This window comes from Sesamum indicum, linkage group LG6 (genome assembly GCF_000512975.1).
Source record: "Sesamum indicum cultivar Zhongzhi No. 13 linkage group LG6, S_indicum_v1.0, whole genome shotgun sequence".
NCBI lineage: Eukaryota > Viridiplantae > Streptophyta > Magnoliopsida > Lamiales > Pedaliaceae > Sesamum > Sesamum indicum.
Window position 1 is genome coordinate 14,489,750 of NC_026150.1, and position 8,895 is coordinate 14,498,644.

General features: G+C 30.2%; 1 long non-coding RNA gene across 1 annotated transcript; it reads left to right on the forward strand.

The window, feature by feature from the left end:
• LOC105164501 lies at positions 2,176–6,520 on the forward strand. The gene is made up of 3 exons (XR_848039.2): positions 2,176–2,321; positions 2,426–2,478; positions 6,203–6,520. It is a non-coding gene; the product is annotated as an uncharacterized LOC105164501 (long non-coding RNA).

Sequence of the window (8,895 nt, forward strand, 5' to 3'; positions counted from 1 at the left end):
TTAAGATTATAAAATGATGAATTTTGATATAGCGTTTTGATAGGAAATCGATTAACATATCAAAATATGTTGTACAAAAAATAACTAAAAAAAGAAAATAAACATAAAACACAAAAATTTACATGCTCCGAAGGATATTCTTTTAATCCTCATCATTCACATCAATTTTGTTATAGTAAATTTCCGTGACGTAGAATAAGAGCTAGTTTATCAACTGTACATTCAAATGAGGGCTCGTTTGTAAACAGTGTAAACCTACAAATTCATTTCTGTGGATAAAAGTGGGGATAAATGCATTTTTAGTCCTCAAACATAATCGTCAATGTGATTTTAGTTTTTAAATTTTAATTTTTTTGATATTTTTTGTCCTTCCGTCAACTTTTCAGTTAAATTTAATAGAGATTTTATTTAAAGTGAAAAAAATTGCTATTTATTTTGTGGTGTGTTTCAAGTTGTAATCCAATGTATCTATTTTTTCTATTTTTCTTCAAACTTCAAAAGTATTTAAAAAAAAAATCAGCAATAAATTTTCTAAATAATCTTAACAAAAAAATTTCAATAATAGGAAAATTGTTAATAAATTTTAAATTTTTTTTTTGCTTAAGTTTATTTATTTATTTTTGTTTATTCTCTTTTGAAATTTGAAAAAAAATTGGAAAAATGGATGCATTGGATGATAAATTGAAACAAAATGGGAGGAATATAATAATTTTTCCACTTTAAATGAGATTTCAATTAAATTTAACAAGAAAGTTAAAGAACCAAAAATGTCAAAAACAAATTTACATTTGAGAACCAAAATTGCAAGATTAAATTTTTTAAGAACCAAAATCACATTAGTAACCATAATTGAGTAAAAAAAAAAAAAGCATTTATCCTATCATGTAAATACCATGGAATAAGGTTTGATCTTGATCCTATTATTCCGAATGGAAAGTTTGAGACAATTGGGATTTTTTTGAAAAATTGGATGAAGTTACTAATTCATGATCTTGCATGTACAGAATGAAAACTTCATTCTCGATTCTACGAGAATTTTTATGAAAGCCTTTGATTTGCTTCTCTTCGATTGATGGAAGTCTGATTTCCCAGGATATATCCTAATTTTTGATCTAATTCTTCTTTAGATAATCGATTCACAAAAGTGGTGGCAAAAAAAATTGGGGGATTAGATCTATCGTGGAACCCCCACCTTTAATTGGAAGGGGCAGTCTTGACCAACTCAATATATAATTGAATTTAGGATGTAATTTTGAATCAAATTTTACATTCCAATATTATGAGAAAAAGTCAAATGACTGATTATGATTGTATACCAAACCACGATCGCGACGGTCTTGGCCAACAAAACCCGAAAAACCTGAAAAAATATATCGTTATGCTTGATTTTATTTTTGAAGTGTTTTGTTATGTTTCATAGAAATAGAGAGAGAATAGACATAAATAAATATATTCCAAATAGTCTAATGTTTAAATTTGTCTTTTGACATAACTTACAATAGTGTAAATAGGTTGTATGTTTGGTTTTGTATACAAAACTCATTATTCATTGTCCAATCGTATTTTTTGAAATTTAAAAAAAAAATAATGATGCATGGTGGTATGAAAATGTTCGCCTTCATGAGGAGAGTCGAATAGTAGTTGGTCGAATAGTGGAGGAATAGATGGAGGAATGGAAGACTACCGTGCAAACTTTCTCGAACAACAAAATAACCCAAACACAAACAAAAAATATGAATGAGTGGTATAGAGACGCTCGCAAGGATGAGAGGAATCTGATGGTGTAGCTACGGCAGTGAACGGGGTTCAAACGGCAGCAATATATGAAGAGAGAGAAAATGGATTTAAATGGATCTCCACCATTGGGATTTTATATTGTAAGCCTCGTTCGGCGCTGTTTAAGGCTGCTGGTGGACGGTGTCAAAAACATCATAAGATGTTTCCTAACAAGCCCAAATATTAAATATCTTTCGACTCATCTTAAAATTTAATTAAAAATAAAAACAAACGTAGTGATATTTGATGAGTAGGTTTCATTTTTTTCATTACATAAAGTTCCCTACGTTAGTATGATAGTTGACTTTGAGGTGATTCATAATGGCATGGAGCTCCAAAAAGTTTTTCAACAAAGCTTTTGAGCGATATCCACGATATGTATTATTCTGGCACAGTTCCACTTCTCCAAGAATAAAAGGACGTAACCTATGCCCATATGCTTCAATCTTAAAACAAACAAATTCATATTTCTGCACATTATTCCCTCATCACAATGAAGATCACAGCTCTCATTCTCCTCTTGCTCTTCATATCTTCATCTTCAGGTTAATTCATCTTCAATTGTTGTGAGATTTTTTAGCACTTTCTTATTGACATTTATATGCTGATTTAGTTAACATGCATGAATACTTTGGTCTCTCTTGGACAGGGTTAAGTGAAAACCTCAAAGGTGTCGAAACCCTCCCAAGTCTCCCACGCAAGGTAATACATATACATCAGTAAATCCATTTGCATTTAATATAAAACATACGCCATTTGTTTTGTTTACAGAAAAATTCTTTTAACATGGGGTATGTATACATTAGATGCCAAAAAAACATGTAACTAATTTCGGGGGTCAGTCGAGGATCTTATATGTAAGAGGGCTCTTTGTCCCTCTCTCCATTTTACAGACAAGTGTTTGGGTGAGCTTAGTTTTTTAAAACATTTTATAACATATTTAAGAGTTTATAAAATGCTACAAAACATTTTGGTAATATTTTCAGAAAAGAATTTATAAACTTTAGAAATAAAATGTTATTTTAAAAAAAAGTACGCGATTGTTAACTTATTTATAAGATCTTAAAAATATTCTTCAAATTAATTAATTACAAATTCGTCGTTACTAACATCTTATAAGCTCCATAATATTATTTTTTAAATAATAAAATTTAGCACTTATAACTTTAAAAACATATTATAAGATGTATCAAAATTTATAAAATCTTTTAAATAAGATTAGTAATACACCATTGACCGCTTGCAACACAAATTTACACCATTATATTTTGAATTTATGCAATTTCTGTACATTGCTCCTTGGTATTGTCAGATTCGGTTGGAATTTGATCACGTGCCGCTCACAAGATAAAAAATTGGGGACTTCTTTCAATTTAAGATGGAAAATTCATATACTGTTTGAAATATGTATATGTGAGAACTAAAAGTAGTTCTCATCAAATTTATAGGATTAAAATTGGCACCACTCCCATACGACCTATAAATATTGAAATTTTACCACCTACGTGAATCCCTATTTTCTGAATTTTACTCCAATAAATTAAGAGGAAGCAATAATATTAGTCCTATAAATTTAATGAGTAGCAATTTCAATTTTCACACGCAAAAAGCATGTGGTTTCCATCTCCATCGACAAAAACCCGAATTTTTGGTCATGTAAGCCTCTGTGATGAGTTTTCAGAAAAATTAAGTTCTTTTTTTTAGGCCAATATATAGACTAAAAATTAAAAATATAATGGTCTAAATTTACAGGAAATTAGTATTTTTAGTCCCATTCATTGTGGGATTACTATTTTTAGTCCCGTAACTTATAAAAATTAGCACTTTTAGTTCCTATTTATTTTTTCGTCTACAATTGAATGATGTAGCATGCGGTTGTTAAGTATTTTTGACTGAAGGGAAAGTTAGCTCTTCTTTTTAGCATATGGATGTTCCACTTAACTTACTTGATTCACATATTGAAGACATGCATGTGCTTGTACTTGAATTTACTTATACAAATACAGAAAGGGTGGGATCCGATTTTTATGAGATAAGAGAGAAATGCTCCTTTTTGTTGTCCCAATTTTCTTGAAGATTTGTTTTCTTTTTTCGATCAAATGTATGTAGTTATATTTTGCCGAAAAAGTGGTCCCTAGATAGAAAATGCATCAATTCTCCCTCTAGCTAGAAATACTTAACAGCTATGTGTTTGCCACATTTTCTGCATTGTTAAATTATAGATTAAACATTGAATGGGGACCAAAAATATTAATTTTTAAAAGATACTGAACTAAAACTGTTCATCTCATAATAAAAGAGACCAAGAAAAAAACTGGCCTAATTTATGAGATCAAAACTACTATTCTTCCTAAATTTACCATCATAATAATTGTATATCCTAAGAATGGCGTACACTGTACACAAAGATTAGAAGATAAAAAAATACAATTTTGTCCAGTGAAAAATATAGGAGACTGAGTAAGTACTAGTACTTACTGTTAATGGAATAAGATTCTAACAAGTTTGTGAAAAATAATGAGACGGAGATTAATGGAGAGATCATTTCTTATATTAAGAAGGAGCTATTTTCTTCAATTCTCATTGGCAAAATAGCACTTTTGATTTTATTAAATAGAATGGTTATTAATTTTGATCTCGAATTTTATCCATCCACACTAATACTTCTAAAATTTAAAAATTTCGATAATTTTGATCCTCTTCTGTAATTTCACTAAATTAACTCCTAATACTAAAACTAAATTTTCTAATAATAATTTTATTATTTATAATTTACAATTTTTTAAGTTTTTGCCTTTGCCGTTAACACTTAGAGGTATAGGATCCAAAAGTATCAAAATTTTAGGATTTTAAGATTATAAGTATCAACCTATAAAATTTGGGGCAAAAAATAAGAACTGTCCTATCTAATGCGGTCGAAAGTCCGACCGTTCCATTCTCATTCTTCATTATGTAAGACTTTACCTATTATTTCTCCACATGCCAAGTTTTACTAAATGTACTAAAAGTAGGCTTTGTGCTATAAGCAAATTGAAAATTAAGTGACATTTATTTAGTAACAATGTTCAAGTTTTACTAATTATATATATTGAGCGACATAAATCACTAGAAAAAAGAACACTAATACGAAAAGAAACTTAGTGTACATTTGAATACTGTCACTAATAAGGCCTAGTTAATTTGGCGAAGTTGAAACCTCATGACTTTAAATTAGTGGGTTCAAACTCCACCAACATATGGAATGTTATACTATTTTAATAGTAGTTGTTCTTTTTTAATAGTAGTTATTAATTAGATATAGTTATCTTATATTGATAATTAGTATATGATTGTTAAAATTATGGATTGTTGTTAAATATAAATTTACCACTCACTTCAAAAAATATTTGAATGTTGTCATTAGTTATATTTACTAAGCAGCAATATATTGAATGTTGTCATTAGTTATATTTACTATGCGGCAATATATATATATATATATATCCTCTAAAAAATATATATGTATATATTTGTTATAATCATCAGTTCATCATTTTATAGTATTTATAAAATGATCACCATCAAGAATTACGGAAAAAAATTATTTATAAAATTTTCACTGCAAAATAATTATAGTTATTTGTTTCACTACATTTAATTATTTTTTAATGACAATTTTATACAGAATTCTCTCATTGATAACTATAATCTGAGAAAATGAAATATTGTCACCTGATATATATTTAGTTTAATGACAACTTTAAGATTGTCTTTTGATATTTTGTCATAGATAATCTCTTTATTAATGTAGTCAATTTTTGTTTTATATATCTAGAAAGAGTCACCGGAATCTGGTCATATATATAATTCCATGTTCTACATTTTCAGGGAGCTATGTTATTATTACATTCCATTTTTTTCAAAAAAAAAAGAGTAGTTTCTACATGAACCTGTTTTTGAATATGTGTACAATGCTTAATTTACTCCTGAAATTTTAGATGCAAGTCATATGACCAGATTCCAGCAATTATTTTGCCGTAAAGCTGAACGATCGAGGACTGAAATGAAATAAAGAAAAACTTTAAGGATGATAAGGTTAGAAAATGAAGACAAGAGATTAAAGTAATCCATCATAAACACAAACTTAAGAACTCGTTTATTCAAATATTTTAAAAATCAATTTTAATTTTAAATTCAAATTTAAGGGACTGGAATATTGAAATAAAGTATGAATTTTAAAGATATAAGCTTCGGACATGATCAATATGAGGGACTAAAATGATTTTCAATAGAAATATAATGGACCATTTATGTAATTATTTTAAGTATTCTAACTTCAGATGAAATATGCAGTAATTTTAACGGGTTCTTTTTTTTTTTTTTTTTTTTGGGGAAACGTTTTGTTAAATACTAATCAATAGAGGTTAAATGCATGGTTCTTGGATAGGTGATGATGAGAGAGCTGATAAGCGCGAGCGCCATGCTGGATTACTGTGAAGGTGGAGCAAACACATCCCATGATCCTGGCAAGGGCAAACACTGTTAACAATTGCTGAAGATCGTAACCAATAAACTAAGTGCTAGCTGAATATGCATATGCTTGCAATCGAAGACATATATATAGAGCATTGAACCAAAATATAATATTGTCAGCGAGCTTCGTCTAGGTCGAAAAGAAGTTGTAGTATCTTTTTTTTGTTTTTGCCACTAATTAATTTAGTACAATATATGCATCTTCAGTCCCAATCGAATTATTTGCACCAAACAGTATTACGCAGTTAATGAAATGTATTGTATTGAAATAAAAATTAAAATTACTATCTTGTCATAATCTCACGAAAGGCTGCCGATCGCTGATGATATATGATGGGCATAAGTAAATTTTGCTATTGTTATTGTGAGGCATCAGTAATATTGTTATCATGCTCCTATTTATATTTAGCGAGTACATATAAAGACTTTTTTTTTTTTAAATCATCCCTCTTAATATTAAATTGTAATGTGTCTCACAATCGAGAATTTTTTGCTTTTGGGGGTAGTTTCGATTTTTGATCTGGGATGAATAGGTTCAAGAGATGAGAGAATTAAGGATGATAGGAGAGAGGTCTTCTAAACCTTTGGTATAGGTTCAAATCTTATTGGACGCAATTTATTTCCATCTATTTTTTATTTCGTTCTTTTTTCTCTTTTGCATGGTAATATGTCTGAGAACATGGAATGTGAATCAAACCCATATTTCAATCGAGATACTAATGCAAGCTATTGTCTACTATTTTTAGCTTTCTTCCTTATTCGGCTTAATTAAACTCTTTTCTGAACCCATGTTCCCCAATATGGAGCCACCATCTTCACTCCAGCGTGCCTTCTCCTTTTCGTTTTGTGCCTTAGGGGATGAGGACCACCACCTTGTTAGAAATGGTAACCAAAAAGTCAATTGAAATGACGATTTTTTGGAACCATGTAGCAATCTTTGTGAATGTAATATTATCTTGATGAATGTAGAAAGCATTCATCTGTTGCACCATGTGTTTGTTGTACTTACTATTTACGTTGAACGGTGTTTTAACAACACAAAAAATACCCACAGATCATTGAATAACCCATGTAGTTGGGTTGCGAATTGGATGACAGCTATGAAATCAACTTCTAAGGGTTGATCTAAAACGTTCCAAGTCGAGGACCTCGAGACACGGCATTGAAAGTCCTATAGAGACTTGCACTAAGTATTGCATTAATTGGATGAGTGTCGTGTTTCATCAACGACAGACATGGGATGTATATGCAATTTTAGTGGATTAGTTGACTAGGTTGTTAACTGATTGAACTGACTTACTGAAATCGTCACATGAAAGCCTTGGAGGCTTGGCCGGTATGACTTGAATTCCCAACTCCAATAGTACAAGATTAGTCCTTAGACTTGAGAAACCATGACAGTCGCATGCATACGATGGCTATATCTTGGATGTGGAGAGAGATGAATGTGTATTCGATATGGTCATAACAAGTCTTGTCCAGTGTACTTAGAGTACGTATTGAGGATGGTGGATTTCAAGATAGAATCCGTCCTCTATTAGTATGTAATGGATATATATCTCCTATGCGCTCTGAGATGGTTTAGACTCTCTAAATTTGTGGCCATAGTGATTGGTCGAATAGAAAATGGTTTCATTTGTTGATCAATAGAGTAACCGCATCTCAAGTATTCAATACAGTTGCCAGATCCAGGATGGTAACCGACGCTCAATTTCATTCCCTAGACCAAGGCCGGATATGGTCGACAGAAGGATTGTACCTGTATGGAACTCGAGAGCTTACATGTTCTCCAACATTCACTTAGTCTCTAGTGTCATGAACCATTGCTAGATAGCCACCCATGGTGACGGGCGTTTTCGATTAATGGTTAAATTAAAAATAATTATTTAAATTAGATTTAATTAATTATTTATTTTGGACACAATGCACAACTCTAGCTGGGTGAACTTAAAGAGTCACAGACAAATCACTACGGAATGGGTGGAATTAATTCGAAAAGAAATGGATTAATTTAATTGGATTAAATTAATTCAAGGAGAATATATAAATCATTGAATCGTTTATTTAATAACCATTTGATGGATTGCTCAAGATTAACAAATTGAATTAATTAATTTTGGGCTTAATACCTTTAAATTAATTAAATTAATTCATTAGGTTTGACTTAATTAATTGATTAAATCACTTAATTAGTATTTGGGCTTAGATTTATTTAATTGAATTAAATAAATCTTTAGACTTACTTGGGCTAAAATTAATTTAATTAATTACTGTCTAATGGACTTTGGTTGGACTTGATTTAATTTGATTAAATCAAACCCGATGCGTACTTGAAGTCCAAGCCAATTTGAGGAAGATTGGAGCAAGTTAAGAAGGATTTGAAACTCCTCACCATAATGAACATGATGGAGTGATTATTTCATCATGGTTGGAGGTTATATACATTTGTGTGTATAGGTTGCCTTGGAGGCAAACTTGAAAGTTATTGAATTTTGAATTCAATTGTATGTAATATACAACTACACACATATCAGGCATAACCATAACATGATCCACGAAATTTGCTCCATTTCTCTCTAAAAACTATTCTCCTGTATGTTCTATAAT